Below are 21,766 nucleotides of genomic sequence, written 5' to 3'. Positions count from 1 at the left end.
AAATAGTGATGCCTTTATTTCTCCTTTGACAATTTGTATCCTCTTGATCTCTATTTGTGGTTTTATTTTTCTAACTAGAACTTCAAGTATTATATTGAATAGATATGGAGAGAGTTGGCTTCTTTGTCTTGTCCCTGATTTAGTAGGAGTGCTTTAAGTATCTCTCCATTTAATTTGGTATTGGCTGCTGGTTTGTAGTAAATTGCTTTTCTTATGTTTAGGTTACGTAATTTTCTTAGGCTAGGGCCTCAAATTCTTGATCTCTCCAATACTTTTAACATGAAGTGATGTTGTATTCTGTCAAATGTTTTTCTGCATCTAAGGAGATGATAATTTACTTTTTCTTTACATTTGTTTATATGATGGAATATGCTAATGGATTTTCATATAGTGAACCAACCTTCCATCCCTGGGATGAAGGCTACCTCTTCATGGCGAATGACAGTTTTGATGTATTCTTAGATGGAGAAATTCTCAAATTCATCTGCAAAAGCAAAACCACAGAATAACTAAAACAATTCTTAAAAATAAAAGAATGTCTGGGCAAATTTACCATGCCTAGCCTCAAGCTATACAACAAAGCAATAGTGATAAAAACTGCATTGTATTCATACAGAATCAGACAGCTTGATGAATGGAATAGAATCAAAGACCCAGAAATAAAACCATAAACTTACCAGACTTGATCTTTAACAAAGAATCCAAAAATATACAGTGAAAAGAAGAAAGCATCTTCAATAAAGGCTGCTGGTCCAACTGGCCAACTGTATGTAAAAAATGAAAATAGATCCATATTTGTAACCACACACAAAGCTAGAGTGCAAGTGGATCAAGAACCTCAAAATAAATCCAGATACAGTGAAGAGAAAGTATGAAGGAACACTGAACTCATTGGCACAGGTGGAAATGACCTAAACAGAACTCCAATGGTTCATGCTCTAAGATTAAGAATTTATAAATGGGACCTCGTGAAACTGGAAATCTTATGTAGGCATAGCTCAGAGTCAAGAAAAAAATTGGCATCCTACATATTGGGAAAAACCTTCAACCCCACATCTGATAGATGGCTAAGATCCAAAAATACATGAAGAACTCAAGAAGCTAACCACCATACCACAAATAACACAATCAAAAAATGGGGTATAGAACTAAACTCAGAATTCACAACAGAGGGATCTTGAATGGGTGATAAGCACCTAAAGAAATGTTCAAAATCCTTAGTGATCCAAGAAATGAAAATTAAATTGACCCTGAGATTCCACCTTACACTATTAAGATTGGCTAAGGTCAGAACCTCAGATGAGGATACATGGATGTGGAGATGGAGGAACACTCTTCCAGTGCTGGTAATATTTCAAATTGGTACAACCACTCTGGAAATCAATATGGTGGTTCTTCAAAAAATTGGAAATAAACCTTCCTAAAGACCCAGAATTACCACTCTTAGGGAGATACCCAAGAGATGCTCCACCTTGCCACAGGGGCACATGTTCCACTATGTTCGTAGTGGCCTTATCTGTGATAGACACAAGCTGGAAACAACAAAAACAGAAGAATGGATACAGAAAATGTCGTTCATTTACACAGTGGAATACTACTCAGCTATTAAGAACAAGGACATCCTGAGTTTTGCAGGCAAATGGATGGAAGTAGAAAATATTATCCTGAGTGAACTAACTCAGATCCAAAAGAACATGCATGGTATGTTCTCACTAATAAGTGGATTTTAGCCAAAAATGGTACAGAATACCCACAATACAGTCCACAGAACACAAAAAGGTAAAAAAAAACTGAAGGTCCCAAGTAAGGATGGCTCAAACCCACTCTGGAGGTGAAGAGAAGAAAGCAAGCACAAAGTGGGAGGGAAGGACAGGTGAGGGAAAGGTATTGAAGATAGGGGAAGAGGGGAACATGATCTGTCATTGGGTGGGGGGAAATACTGAAGCCCTGGGAGCCAGCAGAAAGAATGGAAACAGGCTACCTCAGGAGGAATGAGGTTGGGAGGACACTCTAGAACATACCAGAGACCTTTCAAGTGAGAGACTCGGGGATCCAAAGGGGTGACCCTCGATAAAATGCCCTCCAGTGGTGAGAGGGAATTTATTAAACTCACCTCCAGCAGAAAGATGGGGCATCAAGTGAGAGATGGGGTTGTTATTCCACAGTCAAAGCTCTAACCCCATATTTCTTTCTGTCTGAAAGAGATGCAAGATGGAAATGGAGAAGGGCCTGAGGAAAAGAAGGTCCAATGACAGGCCCAATGTAGGATCCAACTCAAGCGGTGGACCCTAGATCTGACACCATTACTTATTCTATGGGGCATTCAAAAAAAGGAAGCTATCATTACTGCCCACCAAAATACCCAACAAGCACCTGAAAAAGTAAGTGCAGATAAGAGCACCCAACCAATGAACAGAAGCTTCTGACTCTGTGGTTGAATTAGGGAAAAGATGGAGGAAGCTGAGGAGCAGGGAAACATTGTAGCAGGACCAGCAGTCTCAATTAATTAATGATTAGAGGTCTGTTGGGGTGGGTGGGGTAGAGTAAACCTTGTGGAGGCAAGGGAAGGAGGAGGAGATATGGGATGTGTAACTGTTTGGGAGGGGTAGGCCGGGAAAAGAATAATATCTGGAATGTGAAAATAAAAAAAAAGAAAGCATGCAGCAGTAATAAATGATGATAACCCATGGCCTTTGATGGGGTGTGTGCAAATACATCCATCCTAGTTGAAAATCACAGTTAATTATCCCATCTTACCAAACACCATATCTGCCTCTGGCCTACCTCAGCCTATAGTTGAAAAATCATGGAAAAAAGAAGCTACTTTAGGTTCAGTAACCAAAGATCACATACTTCTCTGTGAGCTGGGGTAACTGTACCTGTTCAACATCTTAAAATAATTTCCTAGTATTTATTGCTAGTCAGAAAGAAGAAAAAAATGGATATGTATTTGTGGTGTTTAATATTCTTTGCTAATGTGACTACATTTAGATTTCCTAAAACATGTTCAAGTAGGGACTTCTGGAAGAGCTACAAAGAGGTATAACTGAGGAGAACCACTCAGATTTCAGGTAGAATCATGCCATACACTATGCAATATGTTAAGGACTTGGTCTGAAAACCAGGCTTTGCTCTTGTAAATTACAGGATATTTTGTATACATAAATAGGCAGGGAAGTTCTTCTGATAATCACAGAAATTATAATACAAATATAGTTTAGAAAGCAAATGTAAAACATGAAAAAACTCACAAATTAAAAAGGAATACACATATATTCACAAAACGCTCATATGAAGCTATGCAGAAATGGAATAAGTGAAATAATGAATATAATAAATGCTTGTGAATATAGTTCAGTGAGAGCACACTTGCCTAATTCACAGGCCCTTCATTTGATCCTAACTACCACAAACCAAACCCTGGCTAGTAGGTGTTGAATTAGCTTGGTATTAGATCATTTGCCTAGCAGGCAAAAGTCCATGTAGTCTCATCATCAAAAAAGAAAATAAGTGGTCCAGATTGCGCCCAGATCTGAATGAACCGATCAAACAGCTCCCTACACCCAAATCCCGAGAGAGACAGAGAGAGAGAGAGAGAGAGAGAGAGAGAGAGAGAGAGAGAGAGAACACTAGACCTTCAGAGGGGCATACACTCCTGGGAAACCAGAGGAGAATACTCTCTGCCTTCATTTCTGACTCTAGAGGAAAATGCCTATTGTCATCGGGCCCCCTACACAGAGGGACCCAAGAACAGTAGGGGGGCTACTTGTTGCTACCCTCATGGAGAGCTGAAAACCAGCCCCGAGGAGCGACTTCAGGCCTAAGACCAGAGGTAAGACCAATATTTCTGTTCCAAGTGACCTGCCTGGTAGACTCAGGACACACAAAGTCAAAATTCCTCTGAGACTGGATACTTCTGGTTTCTAGCTGTCATCCGAACCATGCTGATCCTGGCTCACAGCTCCCTGTTCCCAAACCCTGTGGGAGAGAGAGCAGATTGCCCACAACTGTGGGCAATCCTGAGACTGCAGGGCAGGGAGACTGCCACTCATGTCCACCTTTGTTCACATCCCTGGCCCAAGAGCAAACTGTATAGTGCCTCTGGACACAGGAAGATAGGAACAGTCAAACAGCTCCCTGGTCTAAAATCTGGAGAGCTAAACCTTCAGAGGGGCAGACACTCCTGGAAAATCAGAGGAGACTACTCTCTGCCCACAGTCCTGACTCAAGAGGGAAACACCTTGTGCCATCTAGGATCCCTGTGCATAGAAACGTCGGAGAGGTAGTGGCAGGGCCTTCTGGTTCACAAACACAGGGACTGCTGAAAGGCAGCCAACAGGAATGACTACATGTCTGAGAACAGGACACACTGTTCCCATAACTGGGTGAAAGAAAACAGTAAAACAGGTCCACAGCACTCCTGATATATAGGCCTACAGGATGGTCAAGCCATTGTCAGAAACAGCAAGACAAGGTAGCATCAGAGACAACCTGATGGCAAGAGGCAAGCGCAGGAACCCAAGCAACAGAAACAAAGAATACATGGCATTGTTAGAGCCCAATTCTCCAACAAAGCAAACACTGAATATCCAAACACAACAGAAAAGCAAGATATAGATTTAAAATCACATTTTAACATGATGATGGAGGGCTTTAAGAAGGTCATAAATAACTAACTTAAGGGAATACAGGACAACACAAGTAAACAACTGGAAGACCTTAAAGAGGAAACACAAAAATCCCTGAAAGAGCTACTGGAAAAAATAGAAAACAGGAGAAGGAAATGAACAAAACCATCCATGAGTTAAAAATGGAAATAGAAACAATAAAGAAAGCACAAAGGGAGACAACCCTGGAGATAGGAAATCTAGGGAAGAGATCAGGAGTCACAGATGCAAGCCTCACCAACAGAATACAAGAAATAGAAGAGAGAATCTCAGTAGCAGAAGACTCCGAGAATCTCAGTAGCAGAAGACTCCATAAAAACATCAACACAACTGTCAAAGATAATGTAAAACGGAAAAAGCTACTAGTCCAAAACATACAGGAAATCCATGAGAAGATCAAACCGAAGGATAATAGGTATACAAGAGAGTGACCAAAGTACCCGTAAATATCTTCAACAAAATCATAGAAGAAAACTTCCCTAACCTAAACAAGAGATGCATACAAACATACAAGAATTCTACAGAACTCTAAATAGATTGAATCAGAAAAGAAACTTCTCCCATCATATAATAGTCAAAATATCCTAGGAACAAAACAGAGAAAGAATATTAAAAGCAGTAAGGAAAAATGACAAGTAACAAATAAAGGAAGACCAATCAGAATTACACCAGACTTCTCACTAGAGAATATGAAAGCCAGAAGATCCTGGAGAAATGTCATACAGACCCTAGGAGAACACAAATGCTAGTGTAGGTTACTGTATCCAGCAAAACTCTAAATTAACATAGATGGAGAAACCAAGATATTCCATGACATAACAAAATTTACACAATATCTTTCTCCAAATCCAGCCCTACATAGGATCATAAATGGTAAAGCACAACACAAGGAGACAAGCTACACCCTAGAAAAAGCAAGAAACTAATATTTTTGCAACAAAACAAAGAGAAAACAAGCACACAAACATAATCTCACCTCCAAAAACGAAGATAACAGGAAGCAACAATCACTATTTCTTAATATCACTCAACATCAATGGATTCAATTCCCCAATAAAAAGACATAGATTTAACAAACTGGATATGTAATGAGAATCCAGCATTTTGCTGCCTACAGGAAAAACAACTCAGAAACAAACACAGACACTGCCTCAGAGTAAAAGGCTGGAAAACAACTTTCCAAGCAAAGGGTCTGAAGAAGCAAGCTTGAGTAGCCATTCTAATATCGAAAAAAATCGATTTTCAACAAAAAGCCATCAAAAAAGATAAGGAAGGACACTTGATATTCATCAAAGGAAAAATCCACCAAGATGGACTCTCAATCCTTAATAACTGTGCTCCAAATACAAGGGCACCTACATACATAAAAGAAACCTTAATAAAGCACAAAGTACACATTTCATCTTACACAATAATAGGAGGAAATTTCAAAACCCCCTCTAATCAATGGACAGGTAATGGAAACAGAAATTAAACAGAGACATAGACAGACTAAAAGAAGTTGTGAACCAAATTGACTTTATAGTTATATAGGTTTATAAAGAATATTTTATCCTGAAACTAAAGGATATACCTTCTTCTGACCACCTCATGGTACCTTCTGCAAAAGTGACCATATACTCAGTCCCAAAACAGGCCTCAAAAGATAAACAAAGATAGAAATAATACCATGCATCCTATCAGATGACCATGGGCAAAGGCTGGTCTTCAATTTAACAATAAGGAAAGAATTCCCACATGGAAGGTGAACAATGCTCTACTCAATGATAATCTGTTCAAGGAAGAAATAAAGAAAGAAATTAAAGACTTCTTAGAATTTAATGAAAATGAAGGTACAAAATACCCAAACTTATGGGACACAATAAAACTGTGCTAAGAGGAAAACTCATAGCTCTGAGTGCCTATGGAAAGAAGCAGGAGAGAGCATATATCAGCAGCTTAACAGCACACCTAAAAGCCATAGAAGAAAAAGAAGGAAATACACCAAGGTAGAGTAGAAAGCAGGAAATAATCAAACTCAGTGCTGAAATCAACCAAGTAGAACAAAAAGGACTATACAAAGAGTCAACAGAACCAAAAGCTGGTCTTTGAGAAAATCAGCAAGATAGAAACACTCTTAGCCAGACTAACCAGAGGACACAGAGAGTGTGTCCAAATTAACAAAATCAGAAATGAAAAGGGAGACATAACAACAGAATCAGAGGAAATTAAAAAAAATTATCAGATCCTAATACAAAATCCTATATTTAATAAAACTTGAAAATATGAAAAAAATGGACAATTTTCTAGACAAACACTAGGTACTAAAGTTAATCAGGAACAGATAAACCATTTAAACAACATTATAACTCCTAAAGAAATAGAAGCAGTCATTAAAATTCTCCCAACCAAAAAGGGCATAAGTCCACATGGGTTCTGTGCAGAATTCTATCAGAACCTCATAGAAGATTTCATACCAGTACTATCCAAACTATTCCATAAAATTTAAACAGACAGAGTGCTACTAAATTCCTTTTATGAAGTCACAATTATTCTTATACCTAAAGCACACAAAGACTCACAAAGAAAGAGAACTTCAGACCAATTTTGCTTATGAATATTTACACAAAAATACTCAATAAAATTCTTGCAAACTGAATCCAAGAACACATCAAAGCAATCATTCATCATGATCAAGGAGGCTTCATCCCAGGTATACAGGGATGGTTTAATATATGGAAAACAATCAATGTAATCCACTATATAAAGAAACTGAAAGATAAAAACCACATAATCATTTCATTAAATGCTGAGAAAGCATTTGACAAAATTCAACACATCTTCATGATAAAAGTCCTGGAAAGAACAGGAATTCAAGGCCCATAACTAAACATAGTAAAACCCATATACATCAAAGCAGTAGTTAATATCAAACTAAATGGAGAAAAAACTTGAAGCAATCCCACTAAAATCAGGGACTAGACAATGCTGCCCACTCTTTCCTTACTTATTCAATATAGCTCTCAAAGTTAGCCAGAGAAATCAGACAACAAAAGGAGGTCAAAGAGATACTAAACTCAAATAAATAAGAAGCCTTCCTCTACACAAAAGAGAAACAAACTGAGCAAGAAATAAGGGAAACAACACACTTTATAATAGGCCATAATAATGTAAAATACCTCAGGGCGACTTTGACCAAGCAAGCGAAATATTTGTATGATAAGAACTTCAAGTCTCTGAAGAAAGAAATTGAAGATATCAGAAGATGGAAAGATCTCTCCCGCTCATGGATTGGTAGGATTAATATAGTGAAAATGGGCATTTTACCAAAAGCCATCTACAGATTCAATGCAATCCACATCAAAATTCCAATTCAATTCTTCAGAGAGTTATACAGAACAAATTGCAAATTCATCTGGAATAACAAAAAAACCAAGATAACTAAAAGTATCCTCAACAATAAAAGGACTTCCGGGGCAATCACCATCCCTTAACTCAAGCAGTATTCCAGAGCAATAGTGAAGAAACTGTGCGGTATTCCTACAGACACAGAGAGATAGACCAGTGAAATAGGATTGAAAACCCAGAAATGAACCCACACACCTATGGTCACTTGATTTTTGACAAAGGAGCCAAAAACCATCCAATCCAAAAAAGATAGCATTTATAGCAAATGGTGCTGGTTCCACCTATGTCTGCATGATCTCATTTCATTTAAGCCACTCTCAGGCCCAACCTAATACACATATCCTGTGCTCTGTCCCACCTACCTGTGTCCATATCAGAGAAAGAACTAACACAAGATGTCCACAGGCCCAGATTTCATTTTGAACATATGAGCAATATAAAAAAATCAACATAACATATCCTAGCCCAAACTGACTAGTTCTATAAAATTTTCTCCAATGAGAAGTACCTAGATGACTATACAGACATGGAATTTAAATGAACAACAACAAACTAAACCAAGTAATTCAAAGACTTTAAAGAAGATAAAAAGATACAGCTCCATGAACTTAAACAGAAGGAACTGAAACAGAACATAAGCCTAACAGTTATAGAAGCACAAAGAAAAATGAGACAGACTGAAAGGACAAGGTGATTACAGGATTTGAAAACAAAGTTCTTTATATACAGAAGAATATTGATTGGAATTCAAGTTGGAATAAACATGGTATTGAAATACAAAATATACCAACTAAAAAACTCAAGGGAAAACATAACAAGTAGGATGGATCAAATAGAAGATACCATATCAGAACTTGAACATAAAATAGGGTAAATGGACCAGACGATCAAAGATACAGAAATAATTGTTTAATGCACAGGAAGTGAAGATGTAATAATCATGGGACAGCATGAAAAGACCAAAACTTTGATTAATAAGCGGACATGAGGGGGAAAAAATCAATGACATAAAGCAAATGCTCAACAAGATCCTAGGAAAAAAACACCTCTGAAACAATGGTTACATACTCATACAGATACAAGAAGCACATAGAACACTAAGTAGGAAAGGGCATTAAAAACCATAAACTAAAAACAACCAAACAAAAACCACTTCCCCACAGAATAGCACTGATTAAATCATAAACAAACTAACAAAATAAAATGTATTAAAAATTGCAAGACAAACATACTAGTCACACATAGAAGAATACACATTAGAAAAACTGGTGATTTCTCAATGGACACCTTGAAAGCTAGAAAAGCCTGAAGCAATGCACCTCAAAGTATAGAAAGTCACACTTGCCAACAGACACTACTGTACCGAATGGAACTATCTATCATAGTTGAAGGAGAATGTAGAATTTTTCCACGATGAAAAGATGAACCACATCCAAGAGTAAAGAGCTGGAAAAAATTTTTCTAAGCAAATAGTCTCAAGAAAAAAGCTGAAGTAATCATTCTAATAGCTAATAAAATAGACTTTCAGGTACCTTTCCTTAGCACTCAAAGTATACATACTCTGGTGCATGGAATAAAGTGGGTTATTGAATGAAATTTTAGTCTGCCTCATATTTAGGCCCCCTGTCCCAGGCTACCAAATAGAATGATAAACAAAGAGCATGCATCACACTAAAGAGAGGATAAAACACTGCCAAGAAACCTAGAAAGAAAATAAAGAAGCTATAGTTAAGGAAACACAAAGCATGACTAAGTACATAAACAGTATAAATAGCTAGATAGATAACTTCAATTAAAACAAACTTTTCAATAGTCACCTTCAATATCAATGGCCTCAATTATCAGTCAAAAACACAATCAGTCTGAATGTGACAAAAAAGCATATTATCATACACTCACCTAAGCTTTAAAAATAGACACCATCGTAAAGTGAAAGAATTCAAAAATTATTCCATTAAAAATAAACTAGGAAGAAATCAAGTATTGCTAGGATGATATCTAAATTATATGTCAAGCCAAATAATAATCAGAAAATATAAAGAAGGTCACTTCCTCATAATCAGAGAAAAATTAGCTAAGAAGACATTATTGCTGTCATAAACATACATGCACCATACTCTGGTGCACCCAATTTCATGAAAGTACAGTACTAGAACTAAACATATAAATTAGCACCACACTTTTAATAATAAGTTTACATAGATAGTTTTATGTCAACTCGAAAAAAGTTAGAGTCATCTTAAAAGAGGAAACCTGAATTGAGAAAATACCTCTATAAACTCTGACTGTTGGCTACAGACACTGTAGGACATTTTTAAAAATAGCAATTACTGAACCTCGCAGATCCCTGCCCCCAGCTCACTGCTCCCAAACCTCATGGGAGAGAGTGCTCACCACCCGGACAGATGGGCACTCCTGAGACGGCAGAGTGGAAGAGACCACCAACACTGCCCACCCCTGCCCACATCCCTTGCCCAAGAGGAAACTGTATACAGCCTCTGGGTTCCCGTAGATAAGGGCACAGGAGCAGCAGGTCCCCTGCGTCTGAGACACCGCTGGATCCTGAAGGGACCAACCAGATAAACAGTTCACTGCACCCAAATTCCGTGGGAGGGAGAGCTAAACCTTCACAGAGGCAGACACAAATGGAAAACCAGAAGAGACTACACTCTGCCCACATTACTGATTCCAGAGGAAAACACCAAATGCCATCTGGAACCCTGGTAAAAGGAAGCTCCTGGAAAGGGCGGCACAGATCTTCCTGGTTGCTACCCCTGAGAAGAGCTCATAAGCATCACCCCACAAGCAAACTTAAGCCTCGGGATCACAGGTAAGACGAACTTTTCTGCTCCAAGTGACCTGCCTGGGGAACTCAGGACACAGGCCCACAGGAACAGCTGAAGACCTGTAGACAGGAAAAACTACACACCCGACAGCAGAACACTCTGTTCCCATAACTGGCTGAAAGAAAACAGGAAAACAGTTCTACAGCACTCCTGAAACACAGGCTTATAGGACAGTCTAGCCACTGTCAGAAATAGCAGAACAAAGTAACTCTAGAGATAATCTAATGGCGAGAGGCAAGCACAGGAACCCAAGCAACAGAAACCAAGACTACATGGCATCATCGGAGCCCAATTCTCCCACCAAAGCAAACACGGAACATCCAAAAACACCAGAAAAGCAAGATCTAGTTTCAAAATCATATTTGATCATGATGCTGGAGGACTTCAAGAAAGACATGAAGAACTCCCTTAGAGAAACACAGGAAAACATAAATAAACAAGTAGAAGCCTACAGAGAGGAATCACAAAAATCCCTGAAAGAATTCCAGGAAAACTCAAACAGTTGAAAGAATTAAAAATGGAAATAGAAGCAATCAAGAAAGAACACATGGAAACAACCCTGGATATAGAAAACCAAAGGAAGAGACAAGGAGCTGTAGATACAAGCATCACCAACAGAATACAAGAGATAGAAGAGAGAATCTCAGGAGCAGAAGATTCCATAGAAATCATCAACTCAACTGTCAAAGATAATGTAAAGTGGAAAAAGCTATTGGTCCAAAACATACAGGAAATCCAGCACTCAATGAGAAGATCAAACCTAAGGATAATAGGTATAGAAGAGAGTGAAGTCTCCCAGCTCAAAGGACCAGTAAATATCTTCAACAAAATCATAGAAGAATACTTCCTAACCTAAAGAAAGAGATACCCATAAGCATACAAGAAGCCTACAGAACTCCAAATAGATTGGACTAGAAAAGAAACACATCCTTTCACATAATAGTCAAAACACCAAATGCACAAAATAAAGAAAGAATATTAAAAGCAGTAAGGGGAAAAGGTCAAGTAACACATAATTGGAGATCTATCCGAATCACACCAGATTTTCGCCAGAGACTATGAAAGCCAGAAGATCCTGGACAGATGTCATACACACCCTAAGAGAACACAAATTCCAGCCCAGGTTACTGTATCCTGCAAAACTCTCAATTAACATAGATGGAGAAACAAAGATATTCCAAGACAAAACCAATTTTACACAAAATCTTTCTACAAATCCACTGCTACAAAGCATAAGAAATGGTAAAGGCCAACATAAGAGGGCAAGCTATACCATAGAAAAAGCAAGAAACTAATCGTCTTGGCAACAAAACAATGAGAAGTAAAGCACACAAACATAACCTCACATCCAAATATGAATATAACAGGAAGCAATAATCACTATTCCTTAATATCTCTCAACATCAATCGTCTCAACTCCCAAATAAAAATACATAGATTAACAAACTGGGTATGCAATGAGGACCCTGCATTCTGCTGCCTACAGGAAACACACCTCAGAGACAAAGACAGACACTACCTCAGAGTGAAAGGCTGGAGAACAACTTTCCAAGCAAATGGTCAGAAGAAGCAAGTGGGAGTAGCCATTCTAATATCAAATAAAATCAATTTTCAACTAAAAGTCATCAAAAAAGATAAGGAAGGACACTTCATATTCATCAAAGGAAAAATCCACCAAGATGAACTCTCAATCCTAAATATCTATGCCCCAAATACAAGGGCACCTACATACGTAAAAGAAACCTTAATAAAGCTCAAAACACACATTGCACCTCACACAATAATAGTAGGAGATTTCAACACCCCACTCTCATCAATGGACAGATCATGGAAACAAAAATTAAACAGAGACGTAGACAGACTAAGAGAAGTCATGAGCCAAATGGAATTAACGGATATTTATAGAACATTCTATCCTAAAGCAAAAGGATACACCTTCTTCTCAGCTCCTCATGGTACTTTCTCCAAAATTGATCATATAATTGGTCAAAAAACGGGCCCCAACAGGTACAGAAAGATAGAAATAATCCCATGCGTGCTATCAGACCACCACGGCCTAAAACTGGTCGTCAATAACAATAAGGGAAGAATGCCCACATACACGTGGAAATTGAACAATGCTCTACTCAATGCTAACCTGGTCAAGGAAGAAATAAAGAAAGAAATTAAAAACTTTTTAGAATTCAATGAAAATGAAGGTACACCATACCCAAAATTATGGGACACAATTAAAGCTGTGCTAAGAGGAAAACTCATAGCGCTGAGTGCCAGCAGAAAGAAACAGGAAAGAGCATATGTCAGCAGCTTCACAGCACACCTAAAAGCTCTAGAACAAAAAGAAGCAAATACACTCAGGAGGAGTAGAAGGCAGGAAATAATCAAACTCAGAGCTGAAATCAACCAAGAAGAAACAAAAAGGACCATAGAAAGAATCAACAGAACCAAAAGTTGGTTCTTTGAGAAAATCAACAAGATAGATAAACCCTTGGCCAGACTAACGAGAGGACACAGAGAGTGTGTCCAAATTAACAAAATCAGAAATGAAAAGGGATACATAACTACAGATTCAGAGGAAATTCAAAAATCATCAGATCTTACTATAAAAGCCTATATTCAACAAAATTTGAAAATCTACAGGAAATGGACAATTTCCTAGACAGATACCAGTTACCGAAGTTAAATCTGGAACAGATAAACCAGTTAAACAACCCCATAACTCCTAAGGAAATAGAAGCAGTCATTAAAGGTCTCCCAACCAAAAAGAGCCCAGGTCAAGACGGGTTTAGTGCAGAATTCTATCAAACCATTATAGAAGACCTCATACCAATACTATCCAAACTATTCCACAAAATTGAAACAGATGGATCACTACAGAACTCTTTCTATGAAGCCACAATTACTCTTATACCTAAACCACACAAAGACCCAACAAAGAAAGAGAACTTCAGACCAATTTCCCTTATGAATATCGACGCAAAGATACTCAATAAAATTCTGGCAAACCGAATCCAAGAGCACATCAAAACAATCATCCACCATGATCAAGTAGGCTTCATCCCAGGCATGCAGGGATGGTTTAATATATGGAAAACCATCAATGTGATCCATTATATAAACAAACTGAAAGAACAAAACCACATGATCATTTCATTAGATGCTGAGAAAGCATTTGAGAAAATTCAACACCCCTTCATGATAAAAGTCCTGGAAAGAATAGGAATTCAAGGCCCATACCTAAACATAGAAAAAGCCATATACAGCAAACCAGTTGCTAACATTAAACTAAATGGAGAGAAACATGAAGCAATCCCACTAAAATCAGGGACTAGACAAGGCTGCCCACTCTCTCCCTACTTATTCAATATAGTTCTTGAAGTTCTAGCCAGAACAATCAGACAACAAAAGGAGGTCAAGGGGATACAGATCGGAAAAGAAGAAGTCAATATATCACTATTTGCAGATGATATAATAGTATATTTACGTGATTCCAAAAGATCCACCAGAGAACTACTAAAGCTGATAAACAACTTCAGCAAAGGGGCTGGGTATAAAATTAACTCAAATAAATCAGTAGCCTTCCTCTACACAAAAGAGAAACAAGCCGAGAAAGAAATTAGGGAAATGACACCCTTCATAATAGACCCAAATAATATAAAGTACCTCGGTGTGACTTTAACCAAGCAAGTAAAAGATCTCTACAATAAGAACTTCAAGACACTGAAGAAAGAAATTGAAGACGACCTCAGAAGATGGAAAGATCTCCCATGCTCATGGGTTGGCAGGATTAATATAGTAAAAATGGCCATTTTACCAAAAGCAATCTACAGATTCAATGCAATCCCCATCAAAATACCAATCCAATTTTTCAAAGAATTAAACAGAAAAATTTGCAAATTCATCTGGAATAACAAAAAACCCAGGATAGATAAAACTATCCTCAAAAATAAAAGGACTTCAGGGGGAATCACTATCCCTGAACTCAAGCAGTATTACAGATCAATAGTGATAAAAACGGCATGGTATTGGTACAGAGACAGACAGATAGACCAATGGAATAGAGTTGAAGACCCAGAAATGAACCCACACACCTATGGTCACTTGATTTTTGACAAAGGAGCCAAAACTATCCAATGGAAAAGAGATAGCATTTTCAGCAAATGATGCTGGTTCAACTGGAGGTCAACATGTAGAAGAATGCAGATCGATCCATGTTTATCACCCTGTACAAAGCTTAAGTCCAAGTGGATCAAGGACCTCCACATCAAAGCAGACACACTCAAACTAATAGAAGACAAACTAGGGAAGCATCTGGAACACATGGGCACTGGAAAAAATTTCCTGAACAAAACACCAATGGCTTATGCTCTAAGATCAAGAATCGACAAATGGGATCTCATAAAACTGCAAAGCTTCTGTAAGGCAAAGGACACTGTGGTTAGGACAAAACGGCAACCAACAGATTGGGAAAAGATCTTTACCAATCCTACAACAGATAGAGGCCTTATACCCAAAATATACAAAGAACTCAAGAAGTTAGACGGCAGGGAGACAAATAACCCTATTAAAAAATGGGGTTCAGAGCTAAACAAAGAATTCACAGTTGAGGAATGCCGAATGTCTGAGAAACACCTAAAGAAATGTTCAACATCTTTAGTTATAAGGGAAATGCAAATCAAAACAACCCTGAGATTTCACCTCACACCAGTGAGAATGGCTAAGATCAAAAACTCAGGTGACAGCAGATGCTGGCGAGGGTGTGGAGAAAGAGGAACACTATTCCATTGTTGGTGGCATTGCAGACTGATACAACCATTCTTGAAATCAGTCTGGAGTTTTCTCAGAAAATTGGACATTGAACTGCCTGAGGATCCAGCTATACCACTCTGAGTCATATACACAAAAGATGCCCCAACATATAAAAAAGACACATGCTCCACTATGTTCATTGCAGCCTTATTTATAATAGCCAGAAGCTGGAAAGAACCCAGATGCCCTTCAACAGAGGAATGGATACAGAAAATGTGGTACATCTACACAATGGAATATTATTCAGCTATCAAAAACAACGAGTTTATGAAATACGTAGGCAAATGTTTGGAACTGGAAAATATCATCCTGAGTGAGCTAACCCGATCACAGAAAGACATACATGGTATGCACTCACTTCTAAGTGGCTATTAGCCCAAATGCTTGAATTACCCTAGATGCCTAGAACAAATGAAACTCAAGACAGATGATCAAATTGTGAATGCTTCACTCCTTCTTTAAAAGGGGAACAAGAATACCCTTGGCAGGGAAGAGAGAAGCAAAGATTAAAACAGAGACTGAAGGTACACCCATTCAAAGCCTGCCCCACATGTGGCCCATACATATACAGCCACCCAATTAGACAAGATGAATGAAGTCAAGAAGTGCAGACCGACAGGAGCCGGATGTAGATCGCTCCTGAGAGACACAGCCAGAATACAGCAAATACAGAGGCGAATGCCGGCAGCAAACCACTGAACTGAGAATAGGACCCCCGTTGAAGGAATCAGAGAAAGAACTGGAAGAGCTTGAAGGGGCTCGAGACCCCATATGTACAACAATGCCAAGCAACCAGAGCTTCCAGGGACTAAGCCACTACCTAAAGACTATACATGGACTGACCCTGGACTCTGACCTCATAGGTAGCAATGAATATCCTAGTAAGAGCACCAGTGGAAGGGGAAGCCCTGGGTCCTGCTAAGACTGATCCGCCAGTGAACTAGACTGTTGGGGGGAGGGCGGCAATGGGGGGAGGGTTGGGAGGGGAACACCCATAAGGAAGGGTAGGGGGGAGGGGATGTTTGCCCGGAAAACGGGAAAGGGAATAACACTCGAAATGTATATAAGAAATACTCAAGTTAATAAAAAGAAAAGAGAACAAAAAAAAAAAAGAAAACAATAAGGGAAGAATGCCCACATATACATGGAAGTTGAACAGTGCTCTACTCAACGATAACCTGGTCAAAGACAAAATGAAGAAAGAAATTAAAGACATCTTAGAATTTAATAAAAATGAAGGTACAACACATCCAAACTTATGGGACACAATGAAAGATGTGCTAAGTGGAAAACTCATAGCTCTGAGTGCCTGCACAAAGAAACAGGTGAGATCATATGTCACCAACTTGACAGCACACCTAAAAGCTCTAGAACAAAAAAAGCAAATACACCCAGGAGGAGTAGAAGGCAGGAAATAATCAAACTCAGAGCTGAAATCAACCAAGAAGAAACTAAAAGGAACATAGAAAGAATCAACAGAACCAAAAGTTTGTTCTTTGAGAAAATCAACAAAATAGATAAACCCTTAGCCAGACTAATGAGAGGACACAGAGAGTGTGTCCAAATTAACAAAATCAGAAATGAAAAGGGAGACATAACTACAGAATCAGAGGAAATTCAAAAAATCATCATATCTTACTACAAAAGCCTGTATTCAACAAAACTTGAAAATCTGCAAGAAATGGACAATTTCCTAGACAGATACCGGGTATTGAAGTTAAATCAGGAACAGGTAAACCACTTAAATAAACCCATAACTCCTAACGAAATAGAAGCAGTCATTAAAGGTCTCCCAACCAAAAGAGCCCAGGTCCAGACGGGTTTGGTGCAGAATTCTATCAGACCATCATAGAAGAGCTCATACCAATACAATCCAAACTTTTCCACAAAATTGAAACAAATGGAGCACTACCGAATTCCTTCTATGAAGCCACAATTACTCTTACACCTAAACCACACAAAGACCCAACAAAGAAAGAGAATTTCAGACGAATTTCCCTAATGAATACCTACGCAAAAATACTCAATAAAATTCTAGCAAGCCGAATGCAAGAGCACATCAAAACAATCATCCACCATGATCAAGTAGGCTTCATCCCAGGCATGCAGGGATGGTTTAATATACAGAAAACTATCAACGTGATCCATTATATAAACAAACTGAAAGTACAAAACCACATGATCATTTCATTAGGTGCTGAGAAAGCATTTGACAATATTCAACACCCCTTCATGATAAAAGTCCTGGAAAGAATAGGAATTCAGGGCCCATACCTAAACATAATAAAAGCCATATACAGCAAACCGGTAGCTAAAATTAAACTAAATGGAGAGAAACTTGAAACAATTCCACTAAAATCAGGGACTAGACAAGGCTGCCCACTCTCTCCCTACTTATTCAATACAGTTTTTGAAGTTCTAGTCAGAGCAATCAGACAACAAAAAGAGATCAACGGGATACAGATTGGAAAAGAAGAAGTCAAAATATCACTATTTGCAGATGATATGATAGTATATTTAAGTGATCCCAAAAGTTCCATCAGAGAACTACTAAAGCTGATAAACAACTTCAGCAAAGTGGCTGGGTATAAACTTATCTCAAATAAATCAGTGGCCTTCCTCTACGCAAAAGAAACAAGCCGAAGAAGAAATTATGTAAATAAGGAATACTCAAGTTAATAAAAAAATTTAAAAAAATGACTTCTGAGGCCAACACTATCCTTGAACTCAAGCAGTATTACCGAAAAATAGTAGTAAAAACAGCATGTTTTTGGTACAGAGACAGACAGATAGACCAGCAGAATAGAATTGAAGACTGAGAAATGAACACATACACCTATGCTCACTTGATTTTTGACAAAGCAGCCAAAACCATTGAATGGAAAAAAAAGATATCATTTTCAGCCAATGGTTCTTGTTCAACTGGAGGTCAGCATGTAGAAGAATGCAGATCGATCCATGCTTATCACCCTGTACAAATCTTAAGTACAAGTGGATCAAGGATCTCCACATCAAACCAGATACACTTCAATTAATAGAAGAAAAAGTGGGGAAGAATCTCGAACACATGGGTAGTGGAGAAAATTTCGTGAACAAAACACCAATGCCGTAGGCTGTAAGATCAAGAATCGACAAATGGGATCTCATAAAACTGCAAAGCTTCTGTAAGGAAAAGGACACTGTTGTTAGGACAAAAGGACAACCAATAGATTGAGAAAAGATCTTTACCAATCCTACATCTGATAGAGGGCTTATATCCAAAATATACAAAGAACTCTAGATGTTAGATCGCAGGGAGACAAATAATCCTATTAAAAATGGGGTTCAGAGCTAAGCAAGGAATTCACAGCTGAGGAATGCCGAATGGCTTAGAAACACCTAAAGAAATGTTCAACATCTTTAGTCATAAGGGAAATGGAAATCAAAACAGCCCTGTGATTTCATCTCTCTCCAGTGAGAATGACTCAATTAAAAAACTCAGGTGAAAGCAAATGCTGGTGAGGATGTGGAAAAAGAGGAACAATCCTCCATTGTTGCTGAGATTGCAGACTGGTACAACAATTCATGAAATCAGTCTGAAGGTTCCTGAGATAATTGGACATTGAACTACCTGAGGACACAGCTATAGCTCTCTTGGGCATATACCCAAAAGATGCCCCAACATATAACAAAGATACATGCTCCACTATGTTCATAGCAGCCTTATTTATAATGGCCCGAAGCTGGAAGGAACCCAGATGCCCTTCGACAGAGGAATGGATACAGAAAATGTGGTACATCTACACAATGGAACATTACTCAGCTATCAAAATCAATGACTTTATGAAATTCATAGGCAAATGGTTGGAACTGGAAAATTTCATCCTGAGTGAGGTAACCCAATCACAGAAAAACACACATAGTATGCACTCATTGATAAGTGGATATTAGCCCAAATGCTCAAATGACCCTAGATGCACAGAACACATGAAAGTCAAGAAGAATGACCAAAATGCAAATACTTCACTTCTTCTTTAAAGGGGGAGCAAGAATATCCTTGGGATGGAATAGGAAGGCAAAGTTTAGGACAGAGCCAGAAGGAACACCCATATAGAGCCTGCCCCACATGTGTCCCATACATATACAGACACCAAAGTAGATAAGATGGATGAAGCAAAGAAGTGCTGGCCAACAAGAACTGGATGTAGATCTTTCCCGAGAAACAGAGCCAGAATATAACAAATGCATTGGAGAATGTCATCATTAAATCACTGAGCTGAGAACAGGACCCCGTTGAAGGAATCTTAGAAAGGACTTAAAGAGGTTTAAGGGGCTTGAGATCCCATATGAACAACAATGCCAACCATCCAGAGCTTCCAGGGACTAAGCCATTACCCAAAGACTATACATGTACTGACCCTGGGCTCCAATCCCAAAAGTAGCTATGAATAGCCTAGTAAGAGCACCAGTGAAAGGGGAAGCCCATGGTCCTGCCAAGACTGAACCCCCAGTGAATGTGATTGTTTTGGGGAGGGCAGTAATGGGGGGAGGATGGAGAAGGGGATAGCGGGATGTTGGCTTGGAAAATGGGATGGAGAAAAACAATCGAAATGTAAGAAATACTCAAATTAATAAAGATGAAAAACAAAACAAAACAAAACACTAATGGCATTAACACACTGATCAATATTTTTCATTTTGAAAAGTAGTTACAAATCTCCATTTCATGGAGGAGTTAAAGGACTGAGGAGCTGAAAGTGTTTGCAACCCTTAAGAAGAACAATAATATCAATCAACCAGATACCCCAGATGTCCCAGAGACTAAACCACACTCTAATGAGTACACATGGAGGGACCAATGGCTCCAACCAGATATGTAGCAGAAGATCGCCTTGTCAGACCTCAATGGGAGGAGAGGCCCTTGGTCCTGTGAAGGCTAGATACCCCAGTGTAGGGGAGTTCTAGGGCTGTGAGCTGTGAGGGAGTGGATGGGTGCATAGAGGAACACCCTCATAGAAGTTGGGGTTGCGAGGATGGGATAGGGTTTTCCAGAGGGGAAACTGGGAAAGGGGATAAGATTTGAAATGTAAATAAAGAAAATATCTAGTAAAAATATGATTAAAAAACAAAAAAAAAGAATATTAAAAGCAGTAAGGGAAAAAAGTCAAGTAACATATAAAGGCAGACTTATAAGGATTATACCAGACTTCTTACCAGAGAGCATGAAAGCCAGAAGATCCTGGGCAGATGTCATACAGACATTAAGAGAACACAAATTCCAACCCACATTAGTATATCCAGCAAAACTCTCAATTAAGATAGATGAAGAAACTAAGAAATTCCAAGTCAAAACCAAATTTACACAGTATCTTTCTATAAATCCAGGTGGATAAAGAATAATAGACCAAAAACTCCAACACAAAGAGGGAAATTACCTTGTAGAAAAAGCAAAAAAAAACTTATATTCTTGCAACGAAACCAAAAGAAGAGAGACACACAAACATGATTCCACCTCTAACAACAAAAATAACAGGAAAAAACAATAACTATTCCTCAATATCTCTTAAAATCAATAGACACAATTCCACAATAAAAAGACATAGACTAAAAGACTGGATATGTAAAGAGTACCCAGCATTTTGCTACATACATGAAACACAACACAGAGACAAAGACAGACACAACCTCAGAGTAAAAGGCTAGAAAACAACTTTCCAAGCAAAAGTTATCTGAGGAAAAAGCTGGAGTAGCCATTCTAATATCCAATGAAACCAACTTTCCACCAAAAGTTATCAAAAAAGATGAGGAAGGATACTTCATATTCATCAAAGGTAAAACCCACCAAGAAGAACTCTTAATCCTAAATATCTATGCTCCATGTGCAAGGACACCTATATTCATAAAACAAACCTACTAAAGCTTAAGGCACACATTCTACCTCACTCAAAAATAGTACATTTCAACACCCACTCTTATCAATTGTCAGAACATGGAATCAGATTCAAAAAGAGACATAGAGAAACTAACAGAAGTTATGAACCAAATGGATTTAGCAGAAATTTACAGAACATTCTTCCTAAA

General features: G+C 38.3%; 1 protein-coding gene across 2 annotated transcripts in view; it reads right to left on the bottom strand.

Annotated features, from left to right (window-relative positions):
- Positions 1-21,766, bottom strand: part of Patel14l3 (prostate and testis expressed 14-like 3) — an 89,599-nt gene that overhangs the window by 36,925 nt on the left and 30,908 nt on the right. The window contains exons 1-2 of one of the 2 annotated variants that reach the window (XM_063266158.1): positions 678-3,808; positions 401-484 (exon numbers count right to left, since the gene is read on the bottom strand). The exons of the other annotated variant lie outside the window; for it this stretch is intronic. The gene's annotated coding sequence lies outside the window, so the exon portion shown is untranslated. Of the gene's footprint in view, positions 1-400; positions 485-677; positions 3,809-21,766 lie in introns of those variants that run through there. 2 annotated transcript variants of the gene reach the window in all.

The sequence above is a fragment of the Rattus norvegicus genome, chromosome 8 (assembly GCF_036323735.1).
Source record: "Rattus norvegicus strain BN/NHsdMcwi chromosome 8, GRCr8, whole genome shotgun sequence".
Lineage (NCBI taxonomy): Eukaryota > Metazoa > Chordata > Mammalia > Rodentia > Muridae > Rattus > Rattus norvegicus.
This window is presented reverse-complemented; position numbering and strand designations above follow the sequence as displayed.